The following is a 24,182-nucleotide window of genomic DNA, read 5'->3' as shown; positions in this document are numbered from 1 at the left end:
GTAAATAGGTACCTAGGAGTTAGACAGCAGCTACGGGCTGCTTCTTGGGGGTGTGTAACAAAAAAAACGAGGCCTGGTCGAGGACCGGGCCACGGGAACGCTAAGCCCCGAAATCCTCTCAAGATAACCTCAAGATAAGATGGATTTTAAAGTATTGATTACCATGAAGGGATTCTTAAAAATAATAACAACGAAAGCGGTTTGTATCTCGTTCAGTGTTTTCCAAGTTAGGGAAAGAAATTTGACTCATCATGAGAAATGAAAGTGGTTCCAGGAACTCACTTTAATGAGGAATATTGTGTTACATATCTCATTTATATCGAGGCGGTCCAGTTTCTTCACGGGAGGAAATACGAAGCCAATCAAGTGGAGTTCTTTCTCTTGTTATGATTGGAAATGTTGACTATTTCTTCCCTGCAGTGACTTACACAGCTGTGATCAAAACTTGGGAGCATAGCTGTGATCAAGCAGAGACTGGAGATCACAGCTATGATCAGAGACTGGAGATCACAGCTATGATCAGAGACTGGAGATCACAGCTATGATCAGAGACTGGAGATCACAGCTATGATCAGAGACTGGAGATCACAGCTATGATCAGAGACTGGAGATCACAGCTATGATCAGAGACTGGAGATCACAGCTATGATCAAGCAGAGACTGGAGATCACAGCTATGATCAAGCAGAGACTGGAGATCACAGCTATGATCAAGCAGAGACTGGAGATCACAGCTATGATCAGAGACTGGAGATCGCAGCTATGATCAGAGACTGGACATCACAGCTATGATCAGAGACTGGAGATCGCAGCTATGATCAGAGACTGGAGATCACAGCTATGATCAAGCAGAGACTGGAGATCACAGCTATGATCAAGCAGAGACTGGAGATCACAGCTATGATCAAGCAGAGACTGGAGATCACAGCTATGATCAGAGACTGGAGATCGCAGCTATGATCAGAGACTGGAGATCACAGCTATGATCAGAGACTGGAGATCGCAGCTATGATCAGAGACTGGAGATCACAGCTATGATCAGAGACTGGAGTTCACAGCTATGATCAGAGACTGGAGATCACAGCTATGATCAAGCAGAGACTGGAGATCACAGCTATGATCAAGCAGAGACTGGAGATCACAGCTATGATCAAGCAGAGACTGGAGATCACAGCTATGATCAGAGACTGGACATCACAGCTATGATCAGAGACTGGAGATCACAGCTATGATCAGAGACTGGACATCACAGCTATGATCAGAGACTGGAGATCACAGCTATGATCAAGCAGAGACTGGAGATCATAGCTGTGATCAAGCAGAGAAAGGAGATCACAGCTATGATCAGAGACTGGAGATCGCAGCTATGATCAGAGACTGGAGATCACAGCTATGATCAGAGACTGGAGATCGCAGCTATGATCAGAGACTGGAGATCACAGCTATGATCAGAGACTGGACATCACAGCTATGATCAGAGACTGGAGATCACAGCTATGATCAGAGACTGGACATCACAGCTATGATCAGAGACTGGAGATCACAGCTATGATCAAGCAGAGACTGGAGATCATAGCTGTGATCAAGCAGAGAAAGGAGATCACAGCTATGATCAGAGACTGGAGATCGCAGCTATGATCAGAGACTGGAGATCACAGCTATGATCAGAGACTGGAGATCGCAGCTATGATCAGAGACTGGAGATCACAGCTATGATCAGAGACTGGAGTTCACAGCTATGATCAGAGACTGGAGATCACAGCTATGATCAGAGACTGGAGATCACAGCTATGATCAGAGACTGGAGATCACAGCTATGATCAGAGACTGGAGATCACAGCTATGATCAAGCAGACACTATAGAACACAGCTATAATTGAACAGGTTCAGACCTGTTCAGTGTAAGATCTTCATCATCTTGTTTAAGAGTGAAAGCTTGGGGGGGGGGGGGTAAAGTCAAGCTTTAGTGGGCGTGTGAGGCCCTTATTTGACTCTTATTTGACCTTATTTAATGGTGTGGTTTCATCGTTAGCCATTGTGGTGTTAAACACCTTGTTAGGCTTGTTGGGGTTTCTGATTTAATTTGACGCACTTTAGTTTGGTGTTGGGCCTAAGACCTATCAACCTCTGGAGGGTTATTAAGACCTATTAACCTCTGGAGGGTTATTAAGGACTATCAACCTCTGGAGGGTTATTAAGACCTAACTACCTCTGGAGGGTTATTAAGACCTGTCAACCTCTGGAGGGTTATTAAGACCACCACAAGATCCTATTGACCAACAAGTATATTTTAGTCCTGAAAATAGTCGAGGACTAAAGAATACACTCAATGTGTATATATATATATATATATATATATATATATATATATATATATATATATATATATGTCGTACCTAGTAGCCAGAACGCACTTCTCAGCCTACTATGCAAGGACCGATTTGCCTAATAAGCTAAGTTTTCATGAATTAATGGTTTTTCGACTACCTAACCTACCTAACCTAACCTAACCTAACTTTTTCGGCTACCTAACCTAACGTAACCTATAAAGATAGGTTAGGTTAGGTTAGGTAGGGTTGGTTAGGTTCGGTCATATATCTACATTAATTTTAACTCCAATACAAAAAAATTGACCTCATACATAATGAAATGGGTAGCTTTATCATTTCATAAGAAAAAAATTAGAGAAAATATATTAATTCAGGAAAACTTGGCTTATTAGGCAAATCGCGCCTTGCATAGTAGGCTCAGAAGTGCGTTCTGGCTACTAGGTACGACATATATATATATATATATATATATATATATATATATATATATATATATATATATATATATATATATATATATATATATATATATATATTATACTAACCCGTTCTCGCACTTTCTTTCAGTCAATATTGACTTATTAAATACGTGCATATGTGACATACTAAACATACTAGTTTACCTTGAAAAGCTTCATAGAAAACACCGACCTTACCTAACCTTCTTAGTATGTTAAGATAAGCATCTTATTGCTTCGTAATTACAATTATTACTTAACCTATTATAGGTATAGTTCATAGAAAACACCGACCTTACCTAACCTTCTTAGTATGTTAAGATAAGCATCTTATTGCTTCGTAATTACAATTATTACTTAACCTATTATAGGTATAGGTTAAGTAATAATTGTAATTACGAAGCAATAAGATGCTTATCTTAACATACTAAGAAGGTTAGGTAAGGTCGGTGTTTTCTATGAAGCTTTTCAAGGTAAACTAGTATGTTTAGTATGTCACATATTCACGTATTTAATAAGTCAATATTGACTATACGAAAGTGCGAGAACGGGTTGATTATACACACACCGAGAAGCGGGGAACATCTATCTGTGTATATTTTAATTCCCGTTGTAGGGGACAGGAAGCCTGTGTATATGAATATTTTAGACTTGTATAAACTAGCCTGGCCGTCCCCGGGCTAAGGTCATTAGAGCGGCGGCCGTACCCTACTCCCCTGAAACGCATTCAACAATTTGAACATTCACAACTCTCAACTGTTACCATTCGAACACTTCCGGAACAAGTGCTTCACTGACGAATTTCGTTCGAACAAAAATGCAGTAAATGCTTCACCCACGTACTACAAATAATCGCCAACAGAACCTAAACACCTAACCTAACCTATGCCTATGTATGCACAATATGCAAATATATTATAATATTAATTTATATTTGAGAAAATTCCCGTTTTGAATGAAAATCATGTAAAAATTTATGAATGCGTCTGTGGGGTCGACCGCTGGATGGAATGGACTTGAGTCGAGGACGGGTTGGCCTATGTGAATCATTTATGGAGGTGAGATTCGAACAGAGTGAACTAATGGTCGAGAAAAGTTCGAACATCACCAGTTGTGAGTCGTATGTAAAGATTTTTTCATTCATAAACAGGAAGTTTCTTGAAGGGAGGGGGTGTTAAGGAAGGGAAGTGAACTATCAGGGGAAAGCAGCAAGCCATTACGACTATATAGCATTGGGAAGGGGTCAGGATAAGGATTTGGGATGGGACGGATGGGAAGGGAATGGTGCCTAACCACTTGTGGACGGTCGGGGATTGAACGCCGACCATCCACGAAACTTCCTGTTTATGAAAGCATCTGGCCTTTGTTGACGAGGACGGGTTGCAGCGCAAGTTCTCGTTGATTAAATGTTTTCTCCACTGATAAACGAGGGTTACGTCCAATAACATTGTGTGCCTGTTTGTCCTGGTCGTGCAGGCAACAGGATCACCTTGAAATGTGTCTTGGTTCATTAGGACATAAGGATGAAGTTCTGATAAACACACAGGTGCGTAAACGTGCGTTACAGTAGTTGTCAATGGACGTATCTCCTACGCCTATTGACAACAATGGGTCTGACACCTTTGTATAATATAAAGATGCTGGTTCCAGTCAGCCACACAGAAGGGACACAAATACCATATTCACCAACGGGGGGACAAAAACATCACCTATTGTACACTATCGTCACACACACACCCACACACACACACACTTACAGGTCTTACAACCATAGAGAATGTGTGCGACTACAGGAAAATAGGCAGATATGTAAAAGGGAAAGATCGACCTTTGAGGATCACCCTAAATGGTGCCAAACAGATGGAAGAAGTACTAAGGAATGCTAGAAAATTACAAAGTGATGAGGATGGGAAAGTGTGGTCGTTAAGACGAGATCTTTCAAAAGAAGATAGAGAGAAGTTGAAACTGAACCTCGCCGAGGCAAAACGTTTAAATGAGAGCAGGAATGAAGAAGAAATCAATTCTTTTTTCTACAAAGTGATAGGGGTAGGCAGGCCAGTAAAGTGGTACATAAAGGCAAACCAACAAAATCATTAGGGGGAGGGGAGTGAAAAATAAGAAGAGGGGGAACAAGTTCCTGAAGATTGCATACACCAACGTAGATGGAGTAAGATCGAAGATACTGGAGTTAAGTGATGTAATACAGCTGCAGACACCAGACATTGTTGCACTCACGGAGACAAAACTTGAAGATGTTATTTTAAATGAAGTCATATTCCCAAGGGGCTACTCAGTTTGGAGACGGGACAGAAAAATTAGGAAAGGCGGTGGCGTTGCTGTGCTGGTGAAAGAACACCTAAAGGTGAAGGAAATAATGACTGCCAATCCACAAGAAGTTGACATAATAGCACTAGAGATCTGCCATGAGGATGATAAACTAATAATCATAAATGTATATAGTCCACCGCCAAGCAGCACATAGTCAAAGGAGGAGCTAGATAGTAAACGAGAAGGTCTTATAACAATAATGAGAGAGATCATAGCGAGAGCGGATAACGATAGATCACGACTGTTGATAGTCGGCGACTTCAACTTGAAATCCATAGACTGGGAAGCATATGAAGCTAAAACAGAATATTTTTGGACCTGTAAATTTGTAGACCTCATCCTGGAAACATTCTTGTATCAACATGTTAAACAAGCAACGAGGATGAGGGAAGGGGACGTTCCCTCCATGCTAGATTTGATATTTACCAGGAAGGAGGAAGAAATATTTGACATTCAGTACCTTCCTCCCTTGGGTAAAAGTGACCATGTCTTTTTGGGAATAAAGTATGCAATGCGTTATAATCTGGAAGAAAATATGATAGTTGATGAAATTGAAAAACCTGACTTTAGGAGAGGACATTATGGCAACCTTAGGAAATTTTTTAGTGAGTATAATTGGACAGACTTGTTGCTAGGCAAGGAAGTGAATGAGATGTATGTCAAGTTTTGTGAAATATATGATAAAGGCACAAAAAAATTTATACCAAAACAGAGAAGCAGAACTAGGAAATAGGATTGGTTCAACAGAAATTGCGAGAGGGCCAGAGACCAAAAGACACAAAAATGGAATCAATACAGGAAGAGGCCAAACCCCCAAACATACCAGCGATACAAAGATGTGAGAAACAACTACACGGCAGTGAGGAGAGAGGCGGAAAGAAATTTTGAAAAAGGGATTGCAGACAAATGTAAAACAGAACCAGGTCTATTCTATAAATTCATAAACAACAAATTGCAGGTAAAGGCTAATATTCAGAAGTTGAAAATGGGAAATAGATTCACGGAAAATGAAAAGGAAATGTGTGAAACATTAAACGAAAAGTTCCAAAGTGTGTTTGTACAAAATGAAATCTTCAGGGAACCAGATATAATAAGAATTGCAGAGAACAACATAGAGCACATAGAGGTGTCTAGAGACGAAGTGGAAAAAATGCTCAAGGAGCTAAATAAGAACAAAGCAGTTGGTCCAGATGGAGTTTCACCATGGGTTCTGAGAGAATGTGCACCTGAGCTCAGCATTCCTCTTCAACTGATTTTTCAGGCATCCCTGTTTACAGGAGTTGTAGCTGATGTGTGGAAAAAGGCTAACATATTTCCAATCTACAAAAGTGGAAGCAGGGAAGACCCCCTTAATTATAGACAGGTATCATTGACAAGTGTAAGAGTCAAAATATTGGAAAAAATAATTAAAACTAAATGGGTAGAACACCTGGAGAGAAATGATATAATATCAGACAGACAGTATGGTTTTCGATCTGGAAGATCCTGTGTATCGAATTTACTCAGTTTCTATGATCGAGCAACAGAGATATTACAGGAAAGAGATGGTTGGGTTGACTGCATCTATCTGGACCTAAAAAAGGCTTTCGACAGAGTTCCACATAAGAGGTTGTTCTGGAAACTGGAAAATATTGGAGGGGTGACAGGTAAGCTTCTAACATGGATGAAAAATTTTCTGACTGATAGAAAAATGAGGGCAGTGATCAGAAGCAATGTATCGGACTGGAGAAATGTCACAAGTGGAGTACCACAGGGTTCAGTTCTTGCACCAGTAATGTTTATTGTCTACATAAATGATCTACCAGTTGGTATACAGAATTATCTGAACATGTTTGCTGATGATGCTAAGATAATAGGAAGGATAAGAAACTTAGATGATTGTCATGCCCTTCAAGATGACCTGGACAAAATAAGTATCTGGAGCACCACTTGGCAAATGGAATTTAATGTTAATAAATGTCATGTTATGGAATGTGGAATAGGAGAACATAGACCCCACACAACCTATATATTATGTGAGAAATCTTTAAAGAATTCTGATAAAGAAAGAGATCTAGGGGTGGTTTTAAATAGAAAACTATCACATGAGGACCACATAAAGAATATTGTGCGAGGAGCCTATGCCACGCTTTCTAACTTCAGAATTGCTTTTAAATACATGGATGGCGATATACTAAAGAAATTGTTCACGACTTTTGTTAGGCCAAAGCTAGAATATGCAGCGGTTGTGTGGTGCCCATATCTTAAGAAGCACATCAACAAACTGGAAAAGGTGGAAAACATGCTACTAAGTGGCTCCCAGAACTGAAGGGCAAGAGCTATAAGGAGAGGTTAGAGGCATTAAATATGCCAAAACTAGAAGACAGAAGAAAAAGAGGTGATATGATCACTACATACAAAATAGTAACAGGAATTGATAAAATCGATAGGGAAGATTTCCTGAGACCTGGAACTTTAAGAACAAGAGGTCATTGATATAAACTAGCTAAACACAGATGCCGAAGAAATATAAGAAAATTCACTTTCGCAAACAGAGTGGTAGACGGTTGGAACAAGTTAGGTGAGAAGGTGGTGGAGGCCAAGACCGTCAGTAGTTTCAAAGCGTTATATGACAAAGAGTACTGGTAAGACGGGACACCACGAGCGTAGCTCTCATCCTGTAACTACACTTAGGTAATTACACTTAGGTAATTACACACACACACACGTACGTTTTGTTTTTATGTTGTGTTGGTTAAAAGTTTCTACATTGTTCCAACGTTGCCTGGAAGTAACAATACTATAAAGTATAACGCTTTGGTTATCCTGTGTGTGCAGTGGAGGCTGTCGCAACACAACGTCCACCGAGGAAGGAAGTGTTGCAGCACATCCGGATGCAATTCACCACAAGTCAACATTCAGGGAATGATATTCCCCCACAGTAGCCAGTTGCGAGGGTCCCGTCACGGTCCTGTACAATGGTCTCAAGAAAACAAAATGGTAGAGTCCTGAGAGAGAAGATATCACACAAAGTGGTCAGTGGACCGTGACAATACACGCTTCCGGATTGTAGGAGTTCTCTTGCATCCTCATTCATCTCTGCTTTTCATTTGCAATGTATCTCCAGGCAATGGTTTGAGGTCTGGGAGGCCCTTGTTTTGTTTGTCCTTGTTGCTGAGGTCTGGCTGGCCCTCGTTGTGTGTCTGTCCTTGTTGCTGTTGTTCATCATCCTGTGTTTATGTTCTCTGTGACGTACGTAACAGTGAAATTGATCTATAATTGTACATGGCCGCCAGTCGTTGCTTGAACAAGTGTATGAGTGTATGAGAATTGTTCTCCCGGCTGGAGCAGGATACAGAGGTAAGTATGGGTGGCGGAGTGGAAGCTGGAGGGCCGCTCTTCGTCTCTTTCTACATGGTATCCCGGCTCAGCTTTATTTCATGGAAGCTTGACTCATTATAAAGGATGAGAGGAAGCTTGGATGTGAGTCGGTGGCCGCTTGAGAGGAGCTTGACCTGCCCCGTCAGAGGACTGGGAGTGGATGGTAATGGGCTTCCTAACCATATACTCGGTCTTTAACTAACTGCTTGGTCTCCTTGTTATGTCTCCAGATTAATTTATGTTATATTTAGGATTGCAAGCGTCACATAGGGGTTTGTCAACACACACACACACACACACACACACACACATAGGCGCCTGGTGGCTGAGTGGACAACACTCTGGATACGTAGTCCTGCGGACCGGAGATCAGTCTCCGGCTATAGTGGAAACAAATGGGTAGTTTCTTACACCCTGATGCCCCTGTTACCTAGCAGTAAATAGGTACCTGGGAGTTAGACAGATGCTACGGGCTGCTTCCTGGGGATGTGTATGTGTGTGCGCGAGTGTTATAAAGAAATATATGTACTAGATATAATAGAGTTCATTTGAACAATGATTTGTTCATTTGAACATTGATTTGTTCATTTGAACAACGATAATAAAGCTGAAATATTCAACAATGAAGGCGAGAACAAGAAGATCGTAGTGAAGACACTGGAAGGTGATCACGACGCTCACAAGGACCAGCTGCTACTAAAGAGGAGCAGAATAAGACGCTGAAGGCGGGAACTGGAAGCCCAGATGAGCCAGCAAGACACACACACTCTCAGCGAGTGTGTGTACTTGGTCCACCAAGAGTACCAGTGGTCCACCAAGAGTACCAGTGGTCCACCAAGAGTACCAGTGGTCCACCAAGAGTACCAGTGGTCCACCAAGAGTACCAGTGGTCCACCAAGAGTACCAGTGGTCCACCAAGAGTACCAGTGGTCCACCAAGAGTACCAGTGGTCCACCAAGAGTACCAGTGGTCCACCGAGAGTACCAGTGGTCCACCAAGAGTACCAGTGGTCCACCAAGAGTACCAGTGGTCCACCAAGAGTACCAGTGGTCCACCAAGAGTATACCAGTGGTCCAACTAGAGTATACCAGTGGTCCACCAAGAGTATACCAGTTGTCCACCAAGAGTATACCAGTGGTCCACCAAGAGTATACCAGTGGTCCACCAAGAGTACCAGTGGTCCACCAAGAGTACCAGTGGTCCACCAAGAGTACCAGTGGTCCACCAAGAGTATACCAGTGGTCCACCAAGAGTATACCAGTGGTCCACCAAGAGTATACCAGTGGTCCACCAAGAGTATACCAGTGGCCCACCAAGAGTATACCAGTGGTCCACCAAGAGTATACCAGTGGTCCACCAAGAGTATACCAGTGGTCCACCAAGAGTATACCAGTGGTCCACCAAGAGTATACCAGTGGTCCACCAAGAGTATACCAGTGGTCCACCAAGAGTATACCAGTGGTCCACCAAGAGTATACCAGTGGTCCACCAAGAGTATACCAGTGGTCCACCAAGAGTATACCAGTGGTCCACCAAAAGTATACCAGTGGTCCACCAAGAGTATACCAGTGGTCCACCAAGAGTATACCAGTGGTCCACCAAGAGTATACCAGTGGTCCACCAAGAGTATACCAGTGGTCCACCAAGAGTATACCAGTGGTCCACCAAGAGTATACCAGTGGTCCACCAAGAGTATACCAGTGGTCCACCAAGAGTATGCCAGTGGTCCACCAAGAGTATGCCAGTGGTCCACCAAGAGTATACCAGTGGTCCACCAAGAGTATACCAGTGGTCCACCAAGAGTATACCAGTGGTCCACCAAGAGTATACCAGTGGTCCACCAAGAGTATACCAGTGGTCCACCAAGAGTATACCAGTGGTCCACCAAGAGCATACCAGTGGTCCACCAAGAGTATACCAGTGGTCCACCAAGAGTATACCAGTGGTCCACCAAGAGTATACCAGTGGTCCACCAAGAGTATGCCAGTGGTCCACCAAGAGTATACCAGTGGTCCACCAAGAGTATGCCAGTGGTCCACCAAGAGTATGCCAGTGGTCCACCAAGAGTATACCAGTGGTCCACCAAGAGTACCAGTGGTCCACCAAGAGTACCAGTGGTCCACCAAGAGTATACCAGTGGTCCACCAAGAGTATACCAGTGGTCCACCAAGAGTATACCAGTGGTCCACCAAGAGTATACCAGTGGTCCACCAAGAGTATACCAGTGGTCCACCAAGAGTGTACCAGTGGTCCACCAAGAGTATACCAGTGGTCCACCAAGAGTATACCAGTGGTCCACCAAGAGTATACCAGTGGTCCACCAAGAGTATACCAGTGGTCCACCAAGAGTACCAGTGGTCCACCAAGAGTGCCAGTGGTCCACCAAGAGTACCAGTGGTCCACCAAGAGTACCAGTGGTCCACCAAGAGTACCAGTGGTCCACCAAGAGTACCAGTGGTCCACCAAGAGTACCAGTGGTCCACCAAGAGTACCAGTGGTCCACCAAGAGTACCAGTGGTCCACCAAGAGTACCAGTTGAAGTCAAGTCCCAAACTTCAAGAGGATATATGTCAGCACAGATCACTACGCATAATAGTTCACCAGCTACTCGATCGTGGAGAGTCGGGCCCAGGAGCTGTAGCTTCCTATGAGTACTATCAGGTAAACACGGGTGGCAAGTTCAATTGATTACAAACCAACAATGAATAAAAAATAAAATACATTCTAAATTGAACAGGAAATTAATATTTTAATGAAAAAGAAACCAGATACATCATGTATAGAGACAAGTCAACAATTACATTAGAAACTATTGGACAAAGAAATAAAGTAGGGAAGGTGGGAGAGAGGTAGTCGTGATAAAACTAGGAGAGAAAACCTATTTACTGGCATTATTGTGAATGAAAGCGGGGAACGAACCTTGTTATGGAGAGCAGGTTCACGAACACGTCAACACAGCCAGAGAGAGAGAGAGAGAGGGGAGAGAGAGAGAGAGAGGGGAGAGAGAGAGAGAGAACAAGCTGGCATGGGTGAGAAGAGCAGTAATCATGTCCTGGGTGTACAAGAAGAGTGTACAAGAAGGGTGTACAAGAAGAGTGTACAAGAAGGGCGTACAAGAAGAGCGTACAAGAAGAGCGTACAAGAAGGGTGTACAAGAAGAGCGTACAAGAAGAGCGTACAAGAAGGGTGTACAAGAAGGGTGTACAAGAAGGGTGTACAAGAAGAGTGTACAAGAAGAGTGTACAAGAAGGGTGTACAAGAAGGGCGTACAAGAAGAGCGTACAAGAAGAGCGTACAAGAAGAGTGTACAAGAAGGGTGTACAAGAAGAGTGTACAAGAAGGGTGTACAAGAAGAGTGTACAAGAAGGGTGTACAAGAAGGGTGTACAAGAAGGGTGTACAAGAAGGGTGTACAAGAAGAGTGTACAAGAAGGGTGTACAAGAAGGGTGTACAAGAAGGGTGTACAAGAAGGGTGTACAAGAAGGGTGTACAAGAAGGGTGTACAAGAAGAGTGAACAAGAAGGGTGTACAAGAAGAGTGTACAAGAAGAGTGTACAAGAAGAGTGCACAAGAAGGGTGTACAAGAAGGGTGTACAAGAAGGGTGTACAAGAAGAGTGTACAAGAAGGGTGTACAAGAAGGGTGTACAAGAAGCAGAAGAGTACTAATAACTCGACATTGAGCGTTGAGAGAAAACAGTACACTATTTACATCATGACGTCACACCAAGACATGGCACTGATCGGAGGTTACTCGCGTTGATGACTGAAGATGTTAGTGATGAGTTTTGCAGCGTACAGGTGTGGCAGGAGGCAGCACTGAGGTACAGGTGTGGCAGGAGGCAGCACTGAGGTACAGGTGTGGCAGGAGGCAGCACTGAGGTACAGGTGTGGCAAGAGGCAGCACTGAGGTACAGGTGTGGCAGGAGGCAGCACTGAGGTACAGGTGTGGCAGGAGGCAGCACTGAGGTACAGGTGTGGCAGGAGGCAGCACTGAGGTACAGGTGTGGCAGGAGGCAGCACTGAGGTACAGGTGTGGCAGGAGGCAGCACTGAGGTACAGGTGTAGCAGGAGGCAGCACTGAGGTACAGGTGTGGCAAGAGGCAGCACTGAGGTACAGGTGTGGCAGGAGGCAGCACTGAGGTACAGGTGTGGCAGGAGGCAGCACTGAGGTACAGGTGTGGCAGGAGGCAGCACTGAGGTACAGGTGTGGCAGGAGACAGCACTGAGGTACAGGTGTGGCAGGAGGCAGCACTGACGTACAGGTGTGGCAGGAGGCAGCACTGAGATACAGGTGTGGCAGGAGGGAGCACTGAGGTACAGGTGTGGCAGGAGGCAGCACTGAGGTACAGGTGTGGCAAGAGGCAGCACTGACGTACAGGTGTGGCAGGAGGCAGCACTGAGATACAGGTGTGGCAGGAGGGAGCACTGAGGTACAGGTGTGGCAGGAGGCAGCACTGAGGTACAGGTGTGGCAGGAGGCAGCACTGACGTACAGGTGTGGCAGGAGGCAGCACTGACGTACAGGTGTGGCAGGAGGCAGCACTGAATCCCTTAACCCTCACCTAATAAGCCATTAGGTCATCTGTTGACTCACAAACCTTATTGCCATTTCCCTGCTCCTGAAGCTCATTTGCTAAAGTTTTCTAACGTTATCCGACCTTTCTTGAGGCACCCAACTGTTGACCTTTCCCCAGATGACATCACGTAACCTTTCCCTGCACGTCAGACGATGCATGACCTTTTATTATGCATCGTCCGCTGACTTTTTCACCGGTCATTTGTCAGCATTGAACTTTTTTTTTTTTTTTTTTTTTTTTTTTTTTTGAGATATATACAAGAGTTGTTACATTCTTGTACAGCCACTAGTACGCGTAGCGTTTCGGGCAAGTCCTTAATCCTACGGTCCCTGGAATACCATCCCCTGCCGCGAAGAATCGTTTTTTCATCCAAGTACACATTTTACTGTTGCGTTAAACAGAGGCTACAGTTAAGGAATTGCGCCCATTAAATCCTCCCCGGCCAGGATACGAACCCATGACATAGCGCTCGCGGAACGCCAGGCGAGTGTCTTACCACTACACCACGGAGACTGCCACGGAGACTGTTCTTGGCTAACCTCTACTCAGCCTTCCTCCTATAGCATTTTCGCCTCAGTTTTATATATATATATATATATATATATATATATATATATATATATATATATATATATATATATATATATATATATATATATATATATATATATATATATATATATTTTGGTAGCAGTCTTTCCTGTAGACATATATTATTAAATATGACCGAAAAAGTAAGATTAATAATTCTAACACGAATTTTCTCGATCTTTCTTACGTTTCTTTTCACTGTTGATGGTAATTCAAAGATCAATTCTCCAAAATTCATTTTTATTTCTAGTCTGACGCGACACTTGAGCGCGTTTCGTAAAACTTATTACATTTTCAAAGACTTTAGTTTACACAAACACACACAACTTTAACTAAATAGAGCTTAAACATCTTTCGAGTTTTTATGCCTACATTTTGGGTGAAGTGACATATTACAATAGTTTTGGATGAGGTGAAAATAAACTTTTAACACAAGACAGAACACGAAACAATGAAATACAAACAGGTATTAAAAGTAGGTAACTGCAGAAGGCCTATTTTTATTGGCCCATATTTCTTGATGCTTCTATATTGGAGCGGAGTCTTGAGGTGGGTAGAATATAGTTGTGCATTAATTGGTTGTTGATTGCTGGTGTTGACTTCTTGATGTGTAGTGCCTCGCAGACGTCGAGCCGCCTGCTATCGCTGTATCTATCGATGATTTCTGTGTTGTTTGCTAAGATTTCTCTGGTGATGGTTTGGTTGTGGGAAGAAGCTATATGTTCCTTAATGGAGCCCTGTTGCTTATGCATCGTTAAACGCCTGGAAAGAGATGTTGTTGTCTTGCCTATATACTGAGTTTTTTGAGGCTTACAATCCCCAAGAGGGCATTTGAAGGCATAGACGACGTTGGTCTCTTTTAAAACGTTCTGCTTTGTGTCTGGAGAGTTTCTCATGAGCAGGCTGGCCGTTTTTTTTTTTTTTGGTTTTATAGTAAATTGTCAGTTGTATCTTCTGATTTTTGTCTGTAGGGATAACGTTTCTACTGACAATATCTTTCAGGACCCTTTCCTCCGTTTTATGGGCTGTGGAAAAGAAGTTCCTGTAAAATAGTCTAATAGGGGGTATAGGTGTTGTGTTAGTTGTCTCTTCAGAGGTTGCATGGCGTTTCACTTTCCTTCTTATGATGTCTTCGACGAAACCAGTGGAGAAGCCGTTGTTGACTAGGACCTGCCTTACCCTACAGAGTTCATCGTCGACTTGCTTCCATTCTGAGCTGTGGCTGAGGGCACTGTCGACATAAGCGTTAACGATCTTTCATCCTTATTCTCTGACCAATCCTTTTTGACCATTCTAAGCTATACCTATTTCTGGTTCATTCTTTCCCTAGAGATGCGTTGCTCAGGTCCAGGTGTTGGCCTGTACCCTCCCTCTCTCTTCTCTAGTCAGTTTGGTGTTGACAAAGGCTTTAATCAGGTCGAAACGTTCACTTCCTTTCACATTTCTCTGTGGATTTTGCGCATAAAAATGATCAGTGTTTTGTGATCGTCAATTGCACACACACACACACACACACACACACATATATATATATATATATATATATATATATATATATATATATATATAGTGACTACGGTGAGTTACGAGCCTTCATGCCTCTTAGTTCTGGGACTAGTCTAGTGGCATACCTCTGAACTTTTTCCAGCTTCGTCTCTGAACATGAACTCTGTGTTTGTGCCTCTTTGCTTTTTTGCTTGTTATGGGGTATAACCTGACAAATGTTCTTCTGCCGATATAACGAAAACCATTTAAACAAGTTTTAATTAAATTTTATGCAGAGTGTTTAATAGGGACAAAATATAGACCAGAATGTATTTGGCTGATTTTCGTTTGCATATTATTTGGTAATTTCCATAATTAATAACTTTGGCAGAGTGGCTTTAACCGCGTATAGTCTCTGTATACCATGTGTATCCTGTATACCATGTATACTCTGTCGCCTTCTCTTCTGCCTGCCCTTACCCTTGACCTCGCCTCCCTACCTGCCCTTAACAACCCCTTATCACCTGAGGTCATTTCACTATGTAAGGTACCTGGTTGATACCTGGTTGATGGGGTTCTGGGAGTTCTTCTACTCCCCAAGCCTGGCCCGAGGCCAGGCTCGACTTGTGAGAGTTTGGTCCACCAGGCTGTTGCTTGGAGCGGCCCGCAGGCCCACATACCCACCACAGCCCGGTTGGTCCGGCACTCCTTGGAGGAATAAATCTAGTTTCCTCTTGAAAATGTCCACGGTTGTTCCGGCAATATTTCTTATGCTTGCTGGGAGGACGTTGAACAACCGCGGACCTCTGATGTTTATACAGTGTTCTCTGATTGTGCCTATGGCACCTCTGCTCTTCATTGGTTCTATTCTACATTTTCTTCCATGTCGTTCACTCCAGTACGTTGTTATTTTACTGTGTAGATTTGGTACTTGGCCCTCCCGTATCTTCCAGGTGTATATTATTTGATATCTCTCTCGTCTTCTTTCTAGTGAGTACATTTGGAGGGCTTTGAGACGATCCCAATAATTTAGGTGCTTTATTGCATCTATGCGTGCCGTATATGTTCTCTGTATTCCCTCTATTTCAGCAATCTCTCCTGCTCTGAAGGGGGAAGTGAGTACTGAGCAGTACTCAAGACGGGACAACACAAGTGACTTGAAGAGTACAACCATTGTGATGGGATCCCTGGATTTGAAAGTTCTCGTAATCCATCCTATCATTTTTCTGGTTGTCGCAATATTTGCTTGGTTATGCTCCTTAAACGTTAGGTCGACAGACATTATTATTCCCAAATCCTTTACATGCTGTTTTCCTACTATGGGTACATTTGATTGTGTTTTGTACTCTGTATTATGTTTAAGGTCCTCATTTTTACCGTACCTGAGTACCTGGAATTTATCACTGTTAAACATCATGTTATTTTCTGATGCCCAGTCGAAAACTTTGTTAATATCAGCTTGAAGTTTTTCAATGTCCTCAGCCGAGGTAATTTTCATACTGATTTTTGTGTCATCTGCAAAGGATGATACGAAGCTGTGACTTGTATTTTTGTCTATATCTGATATGAGAATAAGGAAAAGCAGCGGTGCAAGGACTGTACCCTGAGGTACAGAGCTTTTCACTGCACTTGGACTAGATTTTATATGGTTGACAGTTACTCGCTGAGTCCTGTTTGACAGAAAACTGAGTATCCAGCGTCCTACTTTACCGGTTATTCCCATTGACTTCATTTTGTGTGCTATCACGCCATGGTCACATTTATCGAAAGCCTTTGCGAAGTCCGTGTATATCACATCAGCATTCTGTTTCTCTTCTAATGCCTCAGTGACTTTGTCGTAGTGCTCAAGTAGCTGTGAGAGGCACGATCTTCCCGCTCGAAATCCATGTTGGCCTGGGTTGTGAAGGTCATTGGTCTCCATGAAATTGGTGACCTGACTCCTAATCACTCTCTCAAATACTTTTATGATGTGCGATGTTAGTGCAACTGGTCTATAATTTTTTGCCAATGCTTTGCTCCCTCCCTTGTGTACAGGGGCTATGTCTGCTACTTTAAGTGCATCTGGTATCTTCCCCGTGTCCAAGCTCTTCCTCCACACTATACTGAGTGCCTGTGCTACCGGCACTTTGCATTTCTTTATAAATATTGAATTCCATGAGTCTGGACCTGGGGCCGAGTGCATGGGCATGTTTTCAATTTCTTTTTCAACATTTAGTGCGCTCGTGTTTATATCAGTTATATTTACAGGGGTTTGAATATCCCGCATAAAGAAATTGTCTGGATCTTCCACCTTCATGTTGTTTATTGGAGTGCTAAACATGTCCTCATACTGCTTTTTTAGGATTTCACTAATTTCTTTGTCATCCTCCGTGTATGAACCTTCACTTGTACGAATAGGTCCAATACTGGCAGTGGTTTTTGCTTTTGATTTCGCATATGAGAAGAAATATTTTGGATTTTTCTTTATTTCCTGAATTGCTTTCTGTTCTAACTGCCTTTCTTCAGTTTCATATGAGTGTTTCAATTTCCGCTCGATTTCTTCAATCTCCCTATTTAAATTATTCCTTCTTTGACGGGAAATTCGTGTCTGCATAAGCAGTTCCGTTATTTTTTTCCTGCGTTTATAGTGTCGTCTGCGTTCTCTTTCTACGTTAGATCTCTTTCTGGCTTTCCTCAAAGGAACATGTTTCAGACAGACTTGATACGCTTCTAAAGTCAGTTTTTCTATTCCTTCTGTAGGACTTGTATTATTTAGAACAGTTCCCCATGGAATGTTTGTAAGTTCCCTGTTTATTATCTCCCAGTCTATCCTTTTATTATTAAAATTGAATTTACTGAATAGCCCCTCTCGCTTTATCAACGTTTTAGGTCTATTCTGAGTATTGATGGTCGTTTGCACTTCAATGAGTTTGTGATCTGAGTATGTGGTATCTGATATCGTAATGTCTCTGATAATGTCTTCATTGTTCGTAAAGACCAGATCTAGAATATTTTCATTTCTCGTTGGCTCCGATATCTGCTGAATGAGTGAAAATTTGTCACAGAATCTAAGTAGTTCTCTAATCTGTGGTTGGTTAGGTCCTGATAGATTTCCTGGTATAATATTATTGTTTGCTATTTTCCACCTGAGGCTAGGCAAGTTGAAGTCACCTAGGAAGATAATATCAGGTATCGGGTTCTCCAAATTATCAAGGCTTTTCTCTATTCTCTAAGGTGTATATATATACGGTTCTGTTGGCCATTACTCCTATTTACAGCAGGTGGGCGAAGCATTTACAAAGGAGCAATTCGAACAGAGTTCGTAATTAAAGCACTGTTCGAGAAATGTTCGGATATCATCGGTTGTGAGCCGTGTGTCAAATGTTTTTTTCAATCATAAACAGAGTGATTTGAGGGCTCGGTTAACGAGCATTTAGTCCTTGTTGATGACGATGGCTTGACGCGTCGAGAGCGGGATAATTCGAACACATAAAAGAGAGGTAAGCGGTGTTCAGGGGAAGTTCGAACGTAAACATGTTGTATATCACGTGTAAATTGTTTTCCATTTGTAAACTAGGGGGGGGGGGAAGGTGGATTAGGAGGCATCTGAGCCTCGGTGAGAAGGAACTCATAACTCATTACGATTAAATGTTTCACTTACGATTGTTTCACTCTTGTGTTCGAATTGCGTCTCTCTAAATGCTGCTTCATTCTTGTGTTCGAATTGCGTCTCTGAATACTGCTTCATTCTTATGTTCGAATTGCGTCTCTCTAAATGCTGCTTCACAGTCCCCAACGACCCGGCCCGCTTCACAGTCCCCAACGACCCGACCCGCTTCACAGTCCCCAACGACCCGACCCGCATCACAGTCCCCAACGACCCGACCCGCTTCACAGTCCCCAACGACCCGACCCGCATCACAGTCCCCAACGACCCGACCCGCTTCACAGTCCCCCAACGACCCGACCCGCTTCACAGTCCCCCAACGACCCGACCCGCTTCACAGTCCCCCAACGACCCGACTCGCTTCACAGTCCCCAACGACCCGACCCGCTTCACAGTCCCCCAACGACCCGACCCGCTTCACAGTCTCCCAACTACCCGACTCGCTTCACAGTCCCCCAACGACCCGACCCGCTTCACAGTCTCCCAACTACCCGACTCGCTTCACAGTCCCCCAACGACCCGACCCGCTTCACAGTCCCCCAAACGACCCGACCCGCTTCACCAAAGACCCAACAAATGAGAGTGGGGTTATGACACTGACCCAGAGGGGGGGGGACGGTCTCTGGGGCTGTCTATCACCCCCCCCCCCCTCCCCCTCCCCCTTCTCCCCCCTCCCCCCCTCTCCCCCCCCTTCTGCATGACGCGGGGACAAATATTCATTTTCCCTTGACAGCTGGTGAAGAGGGGATTGAAAACGCCGCCAACCCGTGCTAAAAAACGTTGTTTTCGGGTGTTGCTGGGGTAAGGGGGGGGGGAACCAGCATATGTTGGTTATCATACCTGGGTAATTGTTATCACGTCATGGTCGAGGGGCCTTGTTTTGGTTAACGTTCAAAGTCCACTATGGGATCACCATAGCCCGTGCAACTTGGAACTTTTTGTTCTAAGTAGTGAAGCTTAAACAACTACAACTGGTTAACGTTGGTTGGTAACTACAGAGGGGATGTGTAATTATGGGATCACTTGGATTGGTTGTTATACTGCTGGTTGTGGGTTGTTATACGTTGGTTGGTAACTACAGAGGGGATGTGTAATTATGGGATCACTTGGATTGGTTGTTATACTGCTGGTTGTGGGTTCGATTCCCCGATGAGTCCTGCAGGTGGTTGGGTAGTTACACAGGACCGAGATGAACAATGTTGGATTTATTGTGAATATTTCTGGCTGGCTTGAAACAGCTGGAAGCCACCAGTATGTGCTCTTGTTACATATTGTTTTTTGACACATATTGCTTTTTTGTGTGTGTATTTTGTTATGTATCTTTTATTATTGTTTTTTGGTATGTATTATTCTTTTACGATTTATTTAATAAATATTTAACAATCGTGGCCTACATACACAACTACACATGACCACATATGTATACCTACACATAACCTGTATCCACAGCTCCCAATAACATGTGTGATAGAGAACTCCAATGCCGGAAAATAAATGTTCCGGATACAGCAGCTATGAGTCAGGGCTCAAGAGCTGAATCACGCGTCCTGTCTTAACAAGAGAACAGAAGAACACCACGCCAGTATATCAGTAGAACAGGTCCTGGTTACGGCAACAACCCGTCTATCGGGAGATAATTAGAAGTCGCATTATGGAGGCTAACAACATAGACCTCTCTTGCATGTCTTCTGCACCACGGACAAGGAGCCAGATTCACGAAGTAGTTACGCAAGCACTTACGAACGTGTACATCTTTCCTCAATCTTTAACGGCTTTGGTTACATTTATTAAACAGTTTACAAGCATGAAAACTTCCCAATGAACTGGTCTAATTGTTATAAACAGCCTCCTGGTGCTTCCGAGCTCATCAACTGTTCAATAATTGTAAACAAAGCCGCCAAAGATTGAGAAAAGATGGACACGTTCGTAAGTGCTTGCGTAACTGCTTCGTGAATCTGGCCCAAGGTCTTCAGAACACTTCATATCACGTAAACAAGACTCGAAAAAACAGCCAAGAGTCTCCGTATAAAAAACAAATGCACAGAATTGCACTTAAGATGCTCAAGAGACGTTCAACGCGGCTTGTATCGGTAAAGTGCAGATTAAGACGATTGGACACACAGTTCCTTCACTCCGGTTTGCCTGTCTACCTGACCGTAAGCTGATTGACAGATCGTGACTGTTTTTTGTTTTTAAAAATGGCTCCAAGCAACCTAACCGGTTTTCGGTGATTGGCCAGAGGCCTGAATCTCAACACGGGACTTGAGAGGCTTGACTGTCAAGGAACGATTTAGGAAACTCACACCATTGGATGAAAGATATAACGGGGGGGGGGAGGGATGTGATGACATACACAATATTCAGAGCCATCGATATAAAAGGAGGTTATATAAGATAAGATATATATATATATATATATATATATATATATATATATATATATATATATATATATATATATATATATATATATATATATATATATAAGGGGGTTGGGATATGCGGATAGTGTGTTTGTCAACACTTTCGACCTTCGGGGATCGAACGCCGACCTGCAACATACGAGGTAGTCGATGCCCCGAACAGTCCAAGTAAGCAAGAAGTCATGTATGAGGTCAGAAGTAGTAGAAGTAGAGTCTGTCGGGCATGCTTCATGCAGGCCGGTGTTCGATCCCCGATGTTGCAAGTAGTAGAACACCGTTCCACATAAAAATTACTTACAATACCTCCCCTCCTTCCCCTCCCCCTACCCCCAGATTCCTTCCCCTCCAACCCCCCACCCCACCGCCTCATTCTAAACCACATACCCCCACCCCATAGACTCCTCTCCCATCAAATGAGGATAACTAATAACATTAACTATAGTGGCTGATCAGGAACGGCCCAGGAGCTGGCGTCCAACCCTGAAGGCACTCCTAGGTTAGTACACACAGGTAACTCATCAAGAATCTGTCTATCAAATGCCACTAAAAATCATTTCTACATTTTTTATTCAAAAATTCCTGAATTTGTGTGAGTTCACTGTTAGTCATTTTGATGAAATATTTTTTTTTTGAAAGTGATGAGAGAGATAGTGAAGTAAATGTTGACATTGATGAGGGTGATGAGTGTGAGAATCACCATTACTGTGTCATGTTCACACTGATGGTAGTTATATTACTCAGGGTAAAAGTGGTGGATAGGGGCTCTGATGGTGATGAATAGTGGCTCTGATGGTGATGAATTGTAGCTCTGATGGTGATGAATAGTGGCTCTGATGGTGATGAATTGTAGCTCTGATGGTGATGAATTATGGCTCTGATGGTGATGAATAGTGGCTCTGATGGTGATGAATAGTGGCTCTGATGGTGATGAATTGTGGCTCTGATGGTGGTGAATAGTGGCTCTGATGGCGATGAATGGTGACTGATGGTGGTAATGGTAGCCCTGATGGAGGCAATGGTGATAAAGTTTAACCTTGTTGTGATGGTGATGATTGTGACCGTGATGACGGTGGCCTTGATGGTAGGGATGGTGATGAATGGTGACTTTGAAAGTCAAGGTGCCGTCAAAGTCACTATTCATAATGAATGGTACCAATTTTGAAGAAAGAAGATAGATCAATATCACCTATGAGTCAATAAGCTTAAATCTACTGTGAGTAAAATGACTCAATAACCACAAAATACATTCACCCACATCTTGAATAACCCAGATGAATAAATAATTGCAACATGGTCTTACTAACGGCTGCTAACCATTGATAAATGTGCTGTCATTCTGTCCCCTCATTCGGGTTTTCTATTTTGTTTTTCAAGGCACTGGGGTTAGATGGCGGTTTTACTGTTGAAGTGAATGGTTCACTGTTGAAGTGAATGGTTCACTGTTGAAGTGAATGGTTCACTGTTGAAGTGAATGGTTCACTGTTGAAGTGAATGGTTCACTGTTGAAGTGAATGGTTCACTGTTGAAGTGAATGGTTCACTGTTGAAGTGAATGGTTCACTGTTGAAGTGAATGGTTCACTGTTGAAGTGAATGGTTCACTGTTGAAGTGAATGGTTCACTGTTGAAGTGAATGGTTCACTGTTGAAGTGAATGGTTCACTGTTGAAGTGAATGGTTCACTGTTGAAGTGAATGGTTCACTGTTGAAGTGAATGGTTCACTGTTGAAGTGAATGGTTCACTGTTGAAGTGAATGGTTCACTGTTGAAGTGAATGGTTCACTGTTGAAGTGAATGGTTCAGTGTGTGTTGTCTTCAGTATTGGAGCGGGTCTCGTGTAGGTCATTGATGGTGTTGTGGGCGGGTTGTGAGTACTATACAATATGTTCCTAAAGTGGAGTTGTTGTTTTTATAGGTGGGAGCAGTATATAGGTACCTGGGAGTTAGACAGCTGTTACGGGCTGCTTCCTGGGTGTGTGGGTGTGTGTGTGTGTGTGTGTGTGTGTGTGTGTGTGTACTTACCTAATTGCTTACCTAATTGTGCTTGCGGGGGTTGAGCTCTGGCTCTTTGGTCCCGCCTCTCAACCGTCAATCAACTGGTGTACAGATTCCTGAGCCTATTGGGCTCTATCATATCTACATTTGAAACTGTGAATGGAGTCAGCCTCCACCACATCACTTCCTAATGCATTCCATTTGCTAACTACTCTGACACTGAAAAAGTTCTTTCTAACGTCTCTGTGGCTCATTTGGGTACTCAGCTTCCACCTGTGTCCCCTTGTTCGCGTCCCACCAGTGTTGAAAAGTTCGTCCTTGTTTACCCGGTCGATTCCCCTGAGGATTTTGTAGGTTGTGATCATGTCCCCCCTTACTCTTCTGTCTTCCAGTGTCGTGAGGTGCATTTCCCGCAGCCTTTCCTCATAACTCATGCCTCTTAGTTCTGGGACTAGTCTAGTAGCATACCTTTGGACTTTTTCCAGCTTCGTCTTGTGCTTGACAAGGTACGGGCTCCATGCTGGGGCCGCATACTCCAGGATTGGTCTTACATATGTGGTGTACAAGATTCTGAATGATTCCTTACACAGGTTCCTGAACGCCGTTCTGATGTTAGCCAGCCTCGCATATGCCGCAGACGTTATTCTCTTTATGTGGGCTTCAGGAGACAGGTTTGGTGTGATATCAACTCCTAGATCTTTCTCTCTGTCTGTTTCATTAAGTACTTCATCTCCTATTCTGTATCCTGTGCCTGGCCTCCTGTTTCCACTGCCTAGTTTCATTACTTTGCATTTACTCGGGTTGAACTTCAACAGCCATTTGTTGGACCATTCACTCAGTCTATCCAGGTCATCTTGTAGCCTCCTACTATCATCCTCTGTTTCAATTCTCCTCATAATTTTTGCATCAGTCAGCAAACAGTGAGAGGAACGAAGTCTATACCCTCTGGGAGATCATTTACACATATCCAGAAACAGTATAGGTCCAAGGGAC

Source organism: Procambarus clarkii, chromosome 20 (assembly GCF_040958095.1).
Source record: "Procambarus clarkii isolate CNS0578487 chromosome 20, FALCON_Pclarkii_2.0, whole genome shotgun sequence".
Classification (NCBI taxonomy): domain Eukaryota; kingdom Metazoa; phylum Arthropoda; class Malacostraca; order Decapoda; family Cambaridae; genus Procambarus; species Procambarus clarkii.
The sequence above is the reverse complement of the archived record's forward strand: the minus strand, read 5'-3'. Positions refer to the sequence as shown.